General features: G+C 42.3%; 1 protein-coding gene across 2 annotated transcripts in view; it reads left to right on the top strand.

Annotated features, from left to right (window-relative positions):
• LOC311132248 (Kv channel-interacting protein 4-like) overlaps positions 1-18,912 on the top strand; it is a gene marked incomplete at both ends in the record, with an annotated part of 300,291 nt that overhangs the window by 116,342 nt on the left and 165,037 nt on the right. The window lies entirely within an intron of this gene.

Raw genomic sequence — 18,912 nt, 5'->3', positions numbered from 1 at the left:
TCTTCCAGCATGACAACGACCTGAAACACACAGCCAGGGCAACTAAGGAGTGGCTCCGTAAGAAGCATCTCAAGGTCCTGGAGTGGCCTAGCCAGTCTCCAGACCTGAACCCAATAGAAAATCTTTGGAGGGAGCTGAAAGTCCGTATTGCCCAGCGACAGCCTGAAACCTGAAGGCTCTGGAGAAGGTCTGTATGGAGGAGTGGGCCAAAATCCCTGCTGCAGTGTGTGCAAACCTTGTCAAGACCTACAAGAAAAGTATGATCTCTGTAATTGCAAACAAAGGTTTCTGTACCAAATATTAAGTTCTGCTTTTCTGATGTATCAAATACTTATGGCATGCAATAAAATGCAAATTAATTACTTAAAAATCATACAATGTGATTTTCTGGATTTTTTAAAAAATTACAGACCTCTACATGCTTTGTAAGTAGGAAAACCTGCAAAATCGGCAGTGTATCAAATACTTGTTCTCCCCACTATAGATGAAAACTCTCTGGTAGATAGTGTGGTCTACAGCTTATCATGAGGTACTCTACCTCAGGTGAGCAATACCTAGAGACTTCCTTAACATTAGACATTGTGCACCAGCTGTTATTGACAAATAGACACACACCCCCACCCCTCGTTTTACCAGACGTAGCTGTTCTGTCCTGCCGATGCACGGAAAACCCAGCCAACTGCATATTATCCGTGTTGTCGTTCAGCCACGACTCGGTGAAACATAAGATATTACAGTTGGGTTGTAACCAAACTAGGCCTATGTCCCACATCTCTAATCAGTTATTTAGCATAATTTACTCAATCTCAGAGATTTTGATATTTTATATTAGCCTTTTGCAATTGGATAATGTTAAGTGTACACTGGCCCTTTTAGAAGATGTGTTTTCTTACAGAGTGACTTACTGTATAGTAAACCACCAATGCTGCTGCTGGTGGTTAAGGAAAGTAAAGACATTGTATTTAGCCTGAAAACATCTGCTGAGGGGTACAGCAGCCAACAGTGAATCAAGATGATGATGAGATGCAAGAAGAAGGGCCGTCAAACATATGAAGTAGAACATTATCATTCAATTATTGGAGCCAGAAAAGCATTTCTACCTCAGTTAACCCATTGCTGAATGAAAATCTGCAGCAGCAAAGGATTTGAGACTTGACGTGATTAACATCTCAAATTGTTTTGACCAGATCAATGACCACATCACTGTGATGATCAGGTAGTAGAAGGATAGATGAAGCAAATTACTGCATATGATTTTAATCGAGTTGTTCATTGTTCTAGAATAGGCTCAACACCATTGCTTTATTGATCACTTTACTTTGAAGGCACAGTCCATGCATGCTCTATGTTACAGTCACTGAGATGATATCTCTATGCATAGGCCTACAGTGCAGTATGCCACCATACTGTATATAAATTGGCTTATTTTACTGGCAACTAGCAGATGAGTGTGATGCTCTGGTTTATTTATGTGGATGATGAACAATGATAAATTAACATGACATTTTTCAACCTGTCCAACCCTTAAGGTTATGGCGACTACAATAGCTACAGTAGGACTGCGGTTGAATTTATATTCGTGACACACGTTCTATGTTAACACCTTGGCAGAGCAGGCTCCTTGAATATTTCAGCAGTGCTCAGCCTCAGAGTACAGAGGGGGGGAAAAAATCAGAATTGTACAGGTTCTCTGGCCATAAAACGAAACTGCAACGATTTATCTGTTTATCTTACACATCTGCCTTCTAGAATGTGTTGTTTATCATTTTACATTTTAGTCATTTAGCAGACGCTCTTATCCAGAGCGACTTACAGTTAGTGAGTGCATACATTTTCATACTGGCCCCCCGTGGGAAACGAACCCACAACTCTGGCGTTGCAGGCACCATGCTCTACCAACTGAGCTACAGGGGACTATGACGGAGAGAGGAAGAGAAAGAGACTATCCACCAATCAAGTCCATTTAGGTGTTCAGTGTTCTAGAATAGGCTCAACACCATTGCTTTATTGATCACTTTACTTTGAAGGCACAGTCCAAAGCTGCATGATTTACGCGTTTACTCCTTAGCGGGCCTAATTTAAGAACCAATCCTTTATCTTGTCAATATCCCCCCAGACCTTGTGGCAACATTCTCTGCACAAGTGTTCCAAGTCGCTCCTGTACATTTCCTCTTCTCTTCTATGCGTGCTTTAAATCGTCTATTTGCTCCAGAGCTGAGGCAGATATTTCCCCCTCTCTGGTCGGATGGGCTCCTGAGCATTCAGCTGTCACCGGCGGCAGCTCCTGTAATGCATCATCCGTTTTCAGCCGGACAGGCTCAGATACCCGGCGCTGATTCCAGAACATTCACGCCCATTTCCCTCCTGTTTTGTTGTTTGTAATTGAATCCGTTACCTGGGGAAAGTTTCCTTAGATAGACTGCAACTTTTGTCTCTCTAAAGAGGTGTACAGGTCCCTGGATTCTGTTGAAAGCTGTTGTGATCCTTCATTGATTTCAAGTAATTTTATTTAACAAAATCAATTTGAATTCTGTCGAGACTAACATTTCCTCTCCTTGCTCTTCTTTTATTGTAAAGTGAGAGAAATGTTGAGACATGTTGCCTCCATGAAGACAAGCAGTGATGTTCTATATACTTTCGGGGCTCAATTCTTTCGATTCAGCATAAGACGTGTTCATGGGAAGTTGCTTGTAGGGAGAGATATTTGCTTTTGGATCCATCCCAAAGCTTTGGACATTGCTGATACCCATTCTCCTGCTCATGTCTGCTACAAAGTACAGCCTGTTTGGGGGTGATTGTGTGTATCTTTGTGTTTGAGTGTGCATCAGTGTGTGTTTACATGTGAGCAAAGGTGCACCTCTGTGTGCATTCCCAGGACTGCCCATTTTCTAGTATGTATATTTATTTTTGAGTGTGTGGCGGCAGAATTTGGGGTGAGCTGTTGCCATTTCTCAAGGGATATGTTCTGTGTTGGACTGTGATGTTATGCCTTTCATAGACTCCTGGTATGTCTGCACCCTAACACAAGGCCGTTGTGTTCTGGAACTGCTGCTTGTATAAAATAACTGTTGTGTAAACAATATGATTGTATTATCACCTCCCACTACAGTGCATTCGGAAAGTATTCAGACCCCTTGACTTTTTCCACATTTTGTTACTTTACAGCCTTATTATAAAAATGGATTAAATCGTTTTTTTCCCCCTCATCAATCTACACACATTACCCCATAATGACAAAGCAAAAACAGGTTTTTAGAAATTTTTGTAAATTTATTACAAATAAAAAACTATTACATTTATATAAGTATTCAGACCCTTTACTCAGTACTTTGTTGAAGCACCTTTGGCAGCGATTACAGCCTCGTCTTCTTGGGTATGATGCTTCAAGCTTGGCACACCTGTATTTAGGGAGTTTCTCCCATTCTTCTCTGCAGATCCTCTCAAGCTCTGTCAGGTTGGATGGGGAGCGTCGCTGCACAGCTATTTTCAGGTCTCTCCAGAGATGTTCGATCGGGTTCAAGTCCGTGCTCTGGCTGGGCTTCAGAGACTTGTCCCGATGCCACTCCTGTGTTGTCTTGGCTGTGTGCTTAGGGTCGTTGTTGTCCTGTTGGAAGGTGAACTTTCGTCCCAGTCTGAGGTCCTGAGCACTCTCGAGCAGGTTTTCATCAAGGATCTCTCTGTACTTTGCTCCGTTCATCTTTCCCTCAAGCCTGACTAGTCTCCCAGGCCCTGCCGCTGAAAAACATCCCCACAGCATGATGCTGCCACCACCATGCTTCACCGTAGGGATGGTGCCAGGTTTCCTCCAGACGTGATTCTTGGCATTCAGGCCAAAGCGTTCAATCTTGTTTTCATCAGACTAGAGAGTCTTGTTTCTGATGGTCTGATAGTCCCTTGGGTGCCTTTTGGCAAACTTCAAGCGAGCAGTCATGTGCCTTTTACTGAGGAGTGGCTTCCATCTGGCCACTCTAACATAAAGGCCTGATTGGTGGAGTGCTGCAGAGATGGTTGTCCTTCTGGAAGTTGCTCCAATCTCCACAGAGGAACTCTGGAGCTCTGTCAGAGTGACCATCGGTTTCTAGGTCACCTCTCTGACCAAGGCCCTTCTCCCCCGATTGCTCACTTTGGCGGGGCGGCCAGCTCTAGGAAGAGTCTTGGTGGTTCCAAACTTCTTCCATTTAAGAATGATGGAGGCCACCGTGTTCTTGGGGACCTTCAATGCTGTATAATTTTTTTGGTACCTTTCCCCAGATCTGTGCCTCGACACAATCCTGTCTCGGAGCTCTACGGACAATTCCTTCGACCTCATGTCTTGGTGTTTGCTCTGACATGCACTGTCAGCTGTGGAACCTTATATAGACAGGTGTATACCTTTCCAAATCATGTCCAATCAATTGAATTTACCACAGGTGGACTCCAATCAAGTTGTAGAAACATCTCAAGGATGATCAATGGAAACAGGATGCACCTGAGCTCAATTTCGAGTCTCATAGCAAAGGGTCTGAATACTTATGTAAATAAGGTATTTCTGTTTTTTATTGTTAATACATTTTCAAAACCTGTTTTTGCTTTGTCATTTTGGGTATTGTGTGTAGATTGATGAGGGAAAAAATGAATGCAATACATTTTAGAATAAGGCTGTAACTTAACAAAATGTGGAAAAAGTCAAGGGGTCTGAATACTTTCCAAATGCACTGTATATAAGGGACAGGTAACCATTTACACTTCGAGTTCTTCCCTGTTAAACCAGAGATCGATCTCCTTCTTAGCTGCTTGATTAAAGATGTTTCTGTTATACAATTAAATATTCTCTGCCTTAATCTTTGGATCGAGTTTTCCACAACATTTGGTGCCGTGACCCGGGTGAGAGCGACCTGACTTTTTGATCCATTTCGCCTGGCTTGGACCCAGACATCCCTCTGGCCACAACCCTCAAAAATCTCTGTGAGGGACTGTCTGTTTTCCAGCCAAGCCTTAATGGCGAAAGATCTCGTCCTCCTCATCCACAACATTTTGGGGTTCAATTTGGCAGAACTATTTCCCTATAATAATGAATCTGTCCGGTTAACATTGATCAATGGGAGCACAGTGGTGTCTCCAATAGTAGGGATTGGTTTACCTATAATCATGTGAAATATACTGTTGGACCAGTATATTAGCAGAAATTGGATAGCCTGCAAGCAGAAATTGGATAGCCTGCAAGTAGGAATTGGATAGCCTGCAAGTAGGAATTGGATAGCCTACAGCAATAATTGGATAGCATGCAAGTAGGAATTGGATAGCCTACAGCAGTAGGAATTGGATAGCCTACAGCAAGAATTGGATAGCCTGCAAGTAGGAATTGGATAGCCTATAGCAGGAATTGGATAGTCTATAGCAGGAATTGGATACCCTATAGCAGGAATTGGATAGACTATAGCAGGAATTGGATAGCTTATAGCAGGAATTGGATAGCCTATAGCAGGAATTGGATAGCCTATAGCAGGAATTGGATAGCCTATAGCAGGAATTGGATAGCCTATAGCAGGAATTGGATAGCCTATAGCAGGAATTGGATAGCCTATAGCAAGAATTGGATAGCATATAGCGGGAATTGGATAGCTTATAGCAGGAATTGGATAGCCTATAGCAGGAATTCCTGCAGGTTCATGCTCTACAACATTCGGAGAGTACGACCCTGCCTTACACAGGAAGCGGCACAGGTCCTAATCCAGGCACTTGTCATCTCCCGTCTGGATTACTGCAACTCACTGTTGGCTGGCCTCCCTGCCTGTGCCATTAAACCCCTACAACTCATCCAGAATGCCGCAGCCCGTCTGGTGTTCAACCTTCCCAAGTTCTCTCACGTCACCCCCCTCCTCCGCACACTCCACTGGCTTCCAGTTGAAGCTCGCATCCGTTACAAGACCATGGTGCTTGCCTATGGAGCAGTGAGGGGAACGGCACCTCTGTACCTTCGGGCTCTGATCAGTCCCTACACCCAAACGAGGGCATTGCGTTCATCCACCTCTGGCCTGCTGGCTCCCCTTCCTCTGCGGAAGCATAGTTCCCGCTCAGCCCAGTCAAAACTGTTCGCTGCTCTGGCACCCCAATGGTGGAACAAGCTCCCTCACGACGCCAGGACAGCGGAGTCACTCACCACCTTCCGGAGACATTTGAAACCCCACCTCTTTAAGGAATACCTGGGATAGGATAAAGTAACCCCCCCCCCCCCAAAAAAAAAAATTGTAAAGTGGTTATCCCACTGGCTATAGGGTGAATGCACCAATTTGTGAGTCGCTCTGGATAAGAGCGTCTGCTAAATGACGTAAATGTGCCCTTGAGCAAGGCACTTAACCCTAATTGCTCCTGTAAGTTGCTCTGGATAAGAGCGTCTGCTAAATGACTAAAATGTAAATGTAAAAAAATGGATAGCATATAGCGTCCTTAATACAGCAATGCCCACAAGTAAAAGTAGACCAATCTGTAAATGTAGAACCAAACATTATGGTAAAAATACAAGGGAAATAAATTCCTATGTTGGTAGATACAGCAGCCACTACATCCACTTTTGGTAAAGGAACTGGGCTTGATCTACCCCTAACCAATAAAACTATAAACGTTTATGGGATTTCCTCAAACCCGGTAGTACATTTTGAAACAAATCCCATGCCCTGTTCTATAGGACCAGTAAACGTTGAACAGGTTTACCTATATTCACCCACCCACTCAACCATTTCATTTACATTAATTTTCATTTTCGTCATTTAGCAGACGCTCTTATCCAGAGCGACTTTACTGGGAAGACACTTGCTAACAAAACTAAACACTATGATTTATTGTACTCCCGATGGAGTTTTCGCTGATATCCCTAACGATGAAATTCGAAACCGATTTGTGAGTAAGCAAATTGAACCACTCCCCGAGACGGAGTGGGAAACTGTCTCTGTCTATTCTGTCTGAAGTTCCAGACTCATTATGGACAGAGAGCACTCCAATGACAGTTGACTGATAGGCAGTGCTAGCCCAGTTATAATAAATGTTGATCCTAGAAAGAAACTCTAGAGAGCTACCTTAAAAAGGAAGTTCCCTCCAAGGTTTATCTCTCCCCTTCTGAATTGGCCGATGTATTTAAATATTTAGGCGCATTACATATTAATCTCAAAATAATCTATATTTAATGAGTATGAAGCAGAAAGTGAATATCCAACAGAAATTGGTAATAAATATATAGAGTAACATTGTTAGGGTAGACTAAAATGCAAACGCTGCCTTCCAATGAGGAGAAAGTAGAAGGGGACAATGGCATCCCGGTGAATAGAAGTTATCATGTTTTGTTTTTAAACCTTACAATAGGGGTAAAAGCAGAACTTTGTTTGGGAGTGATACGTGTGTATTAGCAGTAGTGATTGACAGGGTTTTCCTATTGGAAGTGGGTCCTAGTTGAAGGAAACAGATATGGAGACTAGTGAAAGTAACAAAAACAGTGATAAAGAAAACTCATGGTACTCATGGTCTATCAGTTTAGGTCAAATTGAATGAGTGTTGACAGTATGGTAAGTGGTAATACTGTATGTTATTAGTAGCTTTCAGATAGCACTCTAATAATGTAATATCTTAATAATTTAAAGAAGTTAAGGTTTCAAGGTCACATGATGGATACAAGTGTGTAAAGCATTTGGTTGCCTTTGTTTGGTTTTATTATGCGTCTAAGCGAACAGAGGGATTGAGCCTTGGGACTGATATTAAATTAGAGGCCGCCGTCTGGTGTTGGGTTAATGATAAGCTTCCTGTGGACCCATAGATAAGCCACAAGTAAAAGTGAATAGTACTCACTGAACTCAAACAGGCTGTAAGGGACACAGTGGGAAAAGTTGGAACAGAGGTATGAATAATTGAATAAGATACTTTTTTGATGATTTCCTATTATTATTTCTCAATTCGATAGAGGTTGAATACACCAGTGATTTAAGTAAGAAGGTAATGTAATCTAAAACTATAATCTGTTTCCATTACGTGGAACACTGTCCAAAATAGAAGTGATTCAATCCAAATAAATGTGTTTAGTACCAGGGCTGTAGAAAAATAAGAAAGAGCTGATAAACCAGCAGCAACTTTTTGAAGGCCCTAGTAGATTCGTTAAACAACAGGTTTTATATTTTGACCAGGGACAGAAAGTACAGAACACAAGCCACACGTCTAGGCAACAGGTCTAGACGATAAGATTACAAGTGAGAGGAGCTCTGGGAATGCCTATTTCACTTAATGGGACCCTGTATCATCTGATGTGCATGGTTTCATCAAGGCTTCCTGCCCAAAATGCAGTAAGCTTGATTGAAAAAGAGAGGGAGGTACAGTGAGGGAAAAAAGTATTTGATCCCCTGCTGATTTTGTAAGTTTGCCCACTGACAAAGAAATTATCAGTCTATAATTTTAATGGTAGGTTTATTTGAACAGTGAGAGACAGAATAACTAAATATCCAGAAAAGCGCATGTCAAAAATGTTATACATTGATTTGCATTTTAATGAGGGAAATAAGTATTTGACCCCCTCTCAATCAGAAAGATTTCTGGCTCCCAGGTGTCTTTTATATAGGTAAAGAGCTGAGATTAGGAGCACACTCTTAAAGGTAGTGCTCCTAATCTCAGTTTGTTACCTGTATAAAAGACACCTGTCCACAGAAGCAATCAATCAATCAGATTCCAAACTCTCCACCATGGCCAAGACCAAAGAGCTCTCCAAGGATGTCAGGGAAAAGATTGTAGACCTACACAAGGCTGGAATGGGCTACAAGACCATCGCCAAGCAGCTTGATGAGAAGGTGACAACAGTTGGTGTGATTATTCGCAAATGGAACTGTCAATCTCCCTCGGCCTGGGGTTGGCGCCTGGCGCCCGCAATGTCCCCCTGCTCAAGAAAGCACATATACATGCCCGTCTGAAGTTTGCCATTGAACATCTGAATGATTCAGAGGAGAACTGGGTGAAAGTGTTGTGGTCAGATGAGACCAAAATTGAGCTCTTTGGCATCAACTCAACTCGCCGTGTTTGGAGGAGGAGGAATGCTGCCTATGACCCCAAGAACACCATCCCCACCGTCAAACATAGAGATGGAAACATTATGCTTTGGGGGTGTTTTTCTGCTAAGGGGAGAGGACAACTTCACCGCATCAAAGGGACGATGGACGGGGCCATGTACCGTCAAATCTTGGGTGAGAACCTCCTTCCCTCAGCCAGGTTATTGAAAATGGGTCGTGAATGGGTATTCCAGCATGACAATGACCCAAAACACACGGCCAAGGCAACAAAGGAGTGGCTCAAGAAGAAGCACATTAAGGTCCTGGAGTGGCCTAGCCAGTCTCCAGACCTTAATCCCATAGAAAATCTGTGGAGGGAGCTGAAGGTTCGAGTTGCCAAACGTCAGCCTCGAAACCTTAATGACTTAGAGAAGATCTGCAAAGAGGAGTGGGACAAAATCCCTCCTGAGATGTGTGCAAACCTGGTGGCCAACTACAAGAAACGTCTGACCTCTGTGATTGTCAACAAGGGTTTTGCCACCAAGTACTAAGTCATGTTTTCCAGAGGGGTCAAATACTTATTTCCCTCATTAAAATGCAAATCAATTTATAACATTTTTGACATGCGTTTTTCTGGATTTTTTTGTTGTTATTCTGTCTCTCACTGTTCAAATAAACCTACCATTAAAATTATAGACTGATCATGTCTTTGTCAGTGGGCAAACGTACAAAATCAGCAGGGGATCAAATACTTTTTTCCCTCACTGTATATAGACATAGTAGTACCGAATATTGCATTTTTAGGACTGATTAAGATGTAGCATAGTGAAAACTAAGCACATGTTTATTTGTTCTCTTCCAGGACTGATGGAATGTCCACTACCAAGATTTCTGATAAGTTTAAACAATGATTCAGTATCTCTCCCTTTGAAAGGCTTCCTGAGGCAAGTGCCTTGGGAGAGCAGTTAGTGAAATTCTGCAACACTATAAAGTATAAAGGTACCTGGATCTGGCTGTTAAGGGAGCTCCCAAATTAAGTAAGGCCTGGCATTTTGTTAGTTTTTTCCCTACGTTTTACCACACACACCAGCTCACGCACACAGAACCCACCTGTCAATACTTACAGTGGGGAAAAAAAGTATTTAGTCAGCCACCAATTGTGCAAGTTCTCCCACTTAAAAAGATGAGAGAGGCCTGTAATTTTCATCATAGGTACACGTCAACTATGACAGACAAATTGAGATTTTTTTTTCCTGAAAATCACATTGTAGGAGTTTTAATGAATTTATTTGCAAATTATGGTGGAAAATAAGTATTTGGTCACCTACAAACAAGCAAGATTTCTGGCTCTCACAGACCTGTAACTTCTTCTTTAAGAGGCTCCTCTGTCCTCCACTCGTTACCTGTATTAATGGCACCTGTTTGAACTTGTTATCAGTATAAAAGACACCTGTCCACAACCTCAAACAGTCACACTCCAAACTCCACTATGGCCAAGACCAAAGAGCTGTCAAAGGACACCAGAAACAAAATTGTAGACCTGCACCAGGCTGGGAAGACTGAATCTGCAATAGGTAGCAGCTTGGTTGGAAGAAATCAACTGTGGGAGCAATTATTAGGAAATGGAAGACATACAAGACCACTGATAATCTCCCTCGATCTGGGGCTCCACGCAAGATCTCACCCCGTGGGGTCAAAATGATAACAAGAACGGTGAGCAAAAATCCCAGAACCACACGGGGGGACCTAGTGAATGACCTGTAGAGAGCTGGGACCAAAGTAACAAAGCCTACCATCAGTAACACACTACGCCGCCAGGGACTCAAATCCTGCAGTGCCAGACGTGTCCCCCTGCTTAAGCCAGTACATGTCCAGGCCCGTCTGAAGTTTGCTAGAGTGCATTTGGATGATCCAGAAGAGGATTGGGAGAATGTCATATGGTCAGATGAAACCAAAATAGAACTTTTTGGTAAAAACTCAACTCGTCGTGTTTGGAGGACAAATAATGCTGAGTTGCATCCAAAGAACACCATACCTACTGTGAAGCATGGGGGTGGAAACATCATGCTTTGGGGCTGTTTTTCTGCAAAGGGACCAGGACGACTGATCCGTGTAAAGGAAAGAATGAATGGGGCCATGTATCGTGAGATTTTGAGTGAAAACCTCCTTCCATCAGCAAGGGCATTGAAGATGAAACGTGGCTGGGTCTTTCAGCATGACAATGATCCCAAACACACCGCCCGGGCAACGAAGGAAGCATTTCAAGGTCCTGGAGTGGCCTAGCCAGTCTCCAGATCTCAACCCCATAGAAAATCTTTGGAGGGAGTTGAAAGTCTGTGTTGCCCAGCGACAGCCCCAAATCACTGCTCTAGAGGAGATCTGCATGGAGGAATGGGCCAAAATACCAGCAACAGTGTGTGAAAACCTTGTGAAGACTTGAAGAAAACGTTTGACCTGTGTCATTGCCAACAAAGGGCATATAACAAAGTATTGAGAAACTTTCGTTATTGACCAAATACTTATTTTCCACCATAATTTGCAAATAAATTCATTAAAAATCCTACAATGTGATTTTCTGGATTTTTTTCTCTCATTTTGTCTGTCATAGTTGACGTGTACCTATGATGAAAATTACAGGCCACTCATCTTTTTAAGTGGGAGAACTTGCACAATTGGTGGCTGACTAAATACTTTTTTCCCCCACTGTATGAATATTTGTTAGTGGTGTTAATACCTTGTCTGATTTATTGTGTAGGGTTTTTCGAGTTGGTTTTAGTAGGTTCTTCACGGGTTAGAAAGGATGCACCTTAAAGGGCACACAAATGAAATTGACTGAAGTATCCATTGTCTGAATTTTGGTTGCACACATGTAATTTCTCCTGATGAGAAATGCACTGAAAAACCACATGTAAACCTGGTCTAGAGGATGTTTGAAATGTTTTGAAACAATGAATCTGAAGAGGATGTTTGAAATGTTTTGAAACAATGAGTCTGAAGAGGATGTTTGAAATGTTTTGAAACAATGAGTCTGAAGAGGATGTTTGAAATGTTTTGAAACAATGAATCTGAAGAGGATGTTTGAAATGTTTTGAAACAATGAGTCTGAAGAAGATGTTTGAAATGTTTTTCAACAATGAATCTGAAGAGGATGTTTGAAATGTTTTGAAACAATGAGTCTGAAGAGGATGTTTGAAATGTTTTGAAACAATGAGTCTGAAGAGGATGTTTGAAATGTTTTGAAACAATGAATCTGAAGAGGATGTTTGAAATGTTTTGAAACAATGAGTCTGAAGAAGATGTTTGAAATGTTTTTCAACAATGAATCTGAAGAGGATGTTTGAAATGTTTTGAAACAATGAGTCTGAAGAAGATGTTTGAAATGTTTTTCAACAATGAATCTGAAGAGGATGTTTGAAATGTTTTGAAACAATGAGTCTGAAGAGGATGTTTGAAATGTTTTGAAACAATGAGTCTGAAGAGGACCACCTGGCTCCACAGGTCTGTTCACTCTCACTAGAAAGATCAGTGACGTTGGTTGAAATTTAAATATAATATGTAAACGCTGATAAGTATGAAGAAGTGTGTTGTTGTTGACACAAATCTCACTAGATTTGTATTTATATCCCAGTCTTTTTTTTCTTCTTTACGCTTTATCGTTTATCAATAGTTCTGATTGGGACAGGTGAGAAGGACAGAGACAGAGCGCTGCTCCTGAACTGTGAAGAAAGCACAAAAGGAAAGGGGTATGGATGAGTGGTGTGAGGGAAACCTATCTCTATGGGATCAAATTATTTTCTTATGGAGTTATCAAGGGTTGTAATTCAAATTTTCTGATTTGGTTTATTTTTATTTAACCGGCAGTGTTTTTTTGGGGGGGACGCATGATTCACGGTGTGAGTCATGTGTCAATCGGGGGAATGGTAAGGGTTGTAGAAAAGAATTGTACGCACCCAAATTTACTACGATCGCCACACAAATCTGTGCCCAATGTCTAATTTGTCAAGACCACAACGCAGGAAAGCAAGTACCGACCTCTTTGTCAAGCCTATCAGTCTCTTGGGGCCCTTTTGTATATATGCAAATAGATTTTGTTCACATGCCTACCTTTAAAAGAAAAACAAATATGTTGGTAATGGTTGAAAGCTACTTCAAATGGATTGAAGCCTTCCCCACATCAAATGAGGAAGCAAAGACTGTGGCTAAATGCCTGTTACATGATATTGTTCCACGATTTGGTGTGCCACAAAGTTTAGATGGCGATTGGGGGACACATTTCAACTCGAATATAATGAAAGAGCTGTGTGACATGATGCAAGTAAAGAGAATTTTGCATGTACCGTTTCACCCGGAAAGTCCAGGACTTGTAGAACACGACAATGGTGTTCTGATGTTTACAATGCGTTCCACCCCAGTCAGGAAAACTGGCCTCAGTCCACATGAGGTACTGATGGCCCATCCCATGAGGACCCTCGCTTCACCACCAGCTGCAGTCCCAGATCTGCATCTGTTGGATGACACTATGAAGTACTGTATAGCTCTGACTAACTGTATTCAAGCTGTTTACTCACAGGTCTCTGCTGCCTAAACAACTCCCCAGACGACCATCCCCATCACGATCTCCAGCCCGGAGATTGGTTAATGATCAGGAGGCACGACAGAGGTAAAGAACCTTTAAAACCCAGGTGGAAGGGACCACATCAGATCGCCCTCACCACCCCAACGGCGGTAAAGTGCTTAGGGAAAGACACCTGGCTCCACACCTCCCACTGTAAGTAAGTAGCAGAGCCAGAAGAAGGTGTTAGTCCTACAACCCAGTAGGGGCACTCTGCTTACCCTGGAACTCTCAGCCATTGTGGCTGTGGGCATCCTGTGGGTTGTAGCGACTACGCGGGTGAACGTGCTAGTAACCTCTCCCCGACCTCTCCGCTCCAACTAGGCCCGGCTTCCACAGGGGGAAGCCCAGAAGTAGATGACCCCGCTGACCTGAACATGGACCCTGATGACCCTGCGGACCTGAACCTGGACCCTGATGACCCCGCTGACCTGAACCTGAACCCTGATGACCCCGCTGACCTGAACATGGACCCTGATGACCCCGCTGACCTGAAGACAAGGAAAAGAAGACATGAACATTATGGGGTTTTCCCCAGGTCAAACACTTCCTTACAATTAGCTAGTAATGCCTCTGTACTATACAATGTATCAGATTGTTGGATTGTTACCAGACAGTGCTGAGACTATGACAACACTAGCGATACCCCTCTGTGCTGATGACATATTGATGTGGACCAAAGCAGGTAACTTTACAGACAGAGAGCTTGATTGGGTGGAGGATAAGGTGTTTTATATGAGAAGATTTGATTTTAATAATCCTACCTCTGCAACCCATCACCCTGGCCTACTCTCTCTCAGGTTATTTGTGTTATATAGCAACTGGAACCGGTCTCCAGCTGGGGGAAAGTAATTGTAAGTATAACCTTTCTGTCTACAATAACATAACCCTGCCTTTACTGTTGAGAAATGGAACATTCCACCCTAACATGTCGTTGGGAATACATTGTAAATTTAAGGATGTCAGTGTGTATGCTAAACCTACTTCTTCAGTAAGTATGTGTGTGGGGGGGAAAGCCTACTATTATCTGCCCACAAATTATTATCATGCTATGCTGCCTATGTTGTTCCCCCCCCCCCCCCCAAGTCACTCTTTCTCCCTCTTGTATAGGAGGACCATTGTAGCTAGCCCTGCAAAACGTTTTTTCTCTGCATTAATTCCCAATTATGGCATGACAATTGTGTTTGCTTTCATTTGAGAACTAGCAAATGAAGTAGAATGGGTAATGCTACTGCTATTGAAGAAGTAACTGCTGAACTTGTGGCTATGCATACTATGGTCTTACAGAATAGATTGGCCATAATATTCTCCAGGCACTTGTGCGGTGGTGGGTCAAGAATGTTCTGTCTGTTCTCATGACTCACGACCTTGGTGAGGAGATTGTGTGAAACAGCAGTATCTCCTCTCCGCCAGAGGCTCATAACAACAGAAGTGCACGCCCCTGTCTCCCCCTTCATTGGGAATCCAGATTGCCCTATTGGAGACGATAGTGCCTACTGTCATCGAAATGACCCCGATCCCTGTGAACCTTCCTTTTCCCCAGATGATTATTATTATTATGTCACCTTTCAGGAGTTCCATTCAGACCACCCCTTTCTGTGTAAATTTCCCAGAAATCAGAAGGTTTTAAGTTCTGTCTGACGACAGCTCAGTTATATCATGTATGATGATGCTTATGGTTTCCATGGCATCAAAGGGGGAATTGTGGTGGCCAAATTTGGGGTGAGCTGTTGCCATTTCTCAAGGGATATGTTCTGTGTTGGACTGTGATGTTATGCCTTTCATAGTCTCCTGGTGTGTCTGCACCCTAACACAAGGCCATTGTGTTCCAGAACTATTGCTTGTATAAAATAACTGTTGTGTAATAATATGAGTTGTATTGTCACCTCCCACTATATAAGGGACATGTAACCATTTACTCTTTTGATTTCTTCCCTGTGAAACCAGAGATAGATGTCCCTCGCAGATGCTTGATTAAAGATTTTTCAATTATACAATTAAATAGTCTCTGCCTTAATCTTTGGATCGAGTTTTCACAAGTGTCTGTGTGGATGCACCCTCAAACTTGTCAATGACCAGGGAGTGCACGTGTGTCTGCGCTTGTGAAGGCCTGCCCTGCCTACCTGCCCTGCCTCGTGACACTTGGCTGTCTTTGTTTCAGCAGGTCATGTTCCACCTGTCCTTTCGAGATGGCTCGCTCAAAGCCCATATTCCCAGACCAAATACTGAATATTTGATACCTGATGGCAGGTTTGGTTGGCATGTTGTGGGCCCTCACCATACGTAGTCTACCTGATCTGTGTGACCAGAAAAACTCACTGTTGAACTCCGTGCACTTTGTGAAACCCAAATCAACCCTTAGTCTCTAGGCCAGGGGTGGGCAAACCTTTTGGCACAAGGGCCACATTGAGTTTTTGAAACCAAGTGAAGAGCCACATACTACAGTTGAAGTCGGTAGTTTACATACACCTCAGCCAAATACATTTAAACTCAGTTTTTCACAATTCCTGACATTTAATGCTAGTACAAATTCCCTGTCTTAGGTCAGTTAGGATCACCACTTTATTTTAAGAACATGAAATGTCAGAATAATAGTAGAGAGAAATATTTATTTCAGCTTTTATTTATTTCATCACATTACCAGTAGGTCAGACGTTTACATACACTCAATTAGTATTTGGTAGCATTGCCTTTAAATTGTTTAACTTGGGTCAAACATTTCGGGTAGCCTTCCACAAGCTTCCCACAACAGCTGGTGTAACTGAGTCAGGTTTGTAGGCCTCCTTGCTCGCACACACTTTTTCAGTTCAACCCACAAAAACCCACAACTCACAAAAAGTACGATCTTTGTCCCCATGTGCAGTTGCAAACCGTAGTCTGGCTTTTTATGGCGGGTTTGGAGCAGTGGCTTCTTCCTTGCTGAGCGGCCTTTCAGGTTATGTCGATATAGGACTCGTTTTACTGTGGATATAGATACTTTTGTACCTGTTTCCTCCAGCATCTTCACAAGGTCCTTTGCTGTTGTTCTGGGATTGATTTGCACTTTTTGTACCAAAGTACGTTCATCTCTAGGAGACAGAACGCGTCTCCTTTCTGAGCGGTATGACGGCTGCGTGGTCCCATGGTGTTTATACTTGCGTACTATTGTTTGTACAGATGAACGTGGTACCTTCAGGCGTTTGGAAATTGCTCCCAAGGATGAACCAGACTTGTGGAGGTCTACAATTTTTTTTCTGAGGTCTTGGCTGATTTTATTTTGATTTTCCCATGATGTCAAGCAAAGATGCACTGAGTTTGAAGGTAGGCCTTGAAATATATCCACAGGTACACCTCCAATTGACTCAAATGATGTCAATTAGCCTATCAGAAGCTTCTAAAGCCATGACATCCTTTTCTGGAATTTTCCAAGCTGTTTAAAGGCACAGTCAACTTAGTGTATGTAAACTTCTGACCCACTGGAATTGTGATACAGTGAATTATAAGTGAAATAATACGTCTGTAAACAATTGTTGGAAAAATGACTTGTGTCATGCACAAAATAGATGTCCTAACCGACTTGCCAAAACTATAGTTTGTTAACAAGAAATTTGTGGAGTGGTTGAAAAACAAGTTTTAATGACTCCCACCTAAGTGTATGTAAACTTCCGACTTCAACTGTATATGCGTTACAAAACATGTGTAGCCTTAATTCATTTTCACATTGCCACGCAACTACTAGTGTACTGTAGGTGGACATATGCTTGCAGAACAATTCTACCCTTGTACCATCTCTACCCTTGTTTTATGTGAAGAAATTCTTCACACATTTTTCACAAAATTGGTATAATTTATAACATCACAGACACAGTCAAACACACACACACATATCCTGCATCTCTACCCTTGTGAAGTACAATCAAAATTAGTCACAATATGCTAACTTAAAAAAAAGCAGTATATTATATGATTGGAGACATGCAAAATGTAACAGCATTTTAGAGTGAAACATATGGTTAGAGCATCCGTTTCATTTGGAATGGTCTGTTTTTGAAAGCATATTAAGGAACAATTCTCATCTCCATTGTGAGCCAAATTTACATTTATCCAATCACCTCAGCCCAAATCTGACTGATTACTTATTACCTGTATCCAAGTGCATTGCTGGATAATTCTCACTGCATAACCACAACCATGAAAAGCATAATCATTGCCTACCTCAGTCACGGTTATTCAAGTCTTAATGTGAACAATGGGTCTGGTCACCTCTCTTGGCAAGGGCATCAAAGTCTGGTGTCATCTTTGATGTAGAAATTCTCAGAACAGCTGACAAGTGGTCATTTGTTAAATTTGACATGTGACGGGATTTGTTGTAATTCATGACTGAGAACGTTTGTTCACACACATACAGTGGGGAAAAAAAGTATTTAGTCAGCCACCAATTGTGCAAGTTCTCCCACTTAAAAAGATGAGAGAGGCCTGTAATTTTCATCATAGGTACACGTCAACTATGACAGACAAATTGAGATTTTTTTTCTCCAGAAAATCACTTTGTAGGATTTTTTATGAATTTATTTGCAAATTATGGTGGAAAATAAGTATTTGGTCACCTACAAACAAGCAAGATTTCTGGCTCTCACAGACCTGTAACTTCTTCTTTAAGAGGCTCCTCTGTCCTCCACTCGTTACCTGTATTAATGGCACCTGTTTGAACTTGTTATCAGTATTAAAGACACCTTTCCACAACCTCAAACAGTCACACTCCAAACTCCACTATGGCCAAGACCAAAGAGCTGTCAAAGGACACCAGAAACAAAATTGTAGACCTGCACCAGGCTGGGAAGACTGAATCTGCAATAGGTAAGCAGCTTGGTTTGAAGAAATCAACTGTGGGAGCAATTATTAGGAAATGGAAGACATACAAGACCACTGATAATCTCCCTCGATCTGGGGCTCCACGCAAGATCTCACCCCGTGGGGTCAAAATGATCACAAGAACGGTGAGCAAAAATCCCAGAACCACACGGGGGGACCTAGTGAATGACCTGCAGAGAGCTGGGACCAAAGTAACAAAGCCTACCATCAGTAACACACTACGCCGCCAGGGACTCAAATCCTGCAGTGCAAGACGTGTCCCCCTGCTTAAGCCAGTACATGTCCAGGCCCGTCTGAAGTTTGCTAGAGTGCATTTGGATGATCCATAAGAGGATTGGGAGAATGTCATATGGTCAGATGAAACCAAAATAGAACTTTTTGGTAAAAACTCAACTCGTCGTGTTTGGAGGACAAAGAATGCTGAGTTGCATCCAAAGAACACCATACCTACTG

This window comes from Coregonus lavaretus (genome assembly GCF_964263955.1).
Source record: "Coregonus lavaretus genome assembly, chromosome: 7".
NCBI lineage: Eukaryota > Metazoa > Chordata > Actinopteri > Salmoniformes > Salmonidae > Coregonus > Coregonus lavaretus.
The sequence above is the reverse complement of the archived record's forward strand: the minus strand, read 5'-3'. Positions and strand labels throughout refer to the sequence as shown.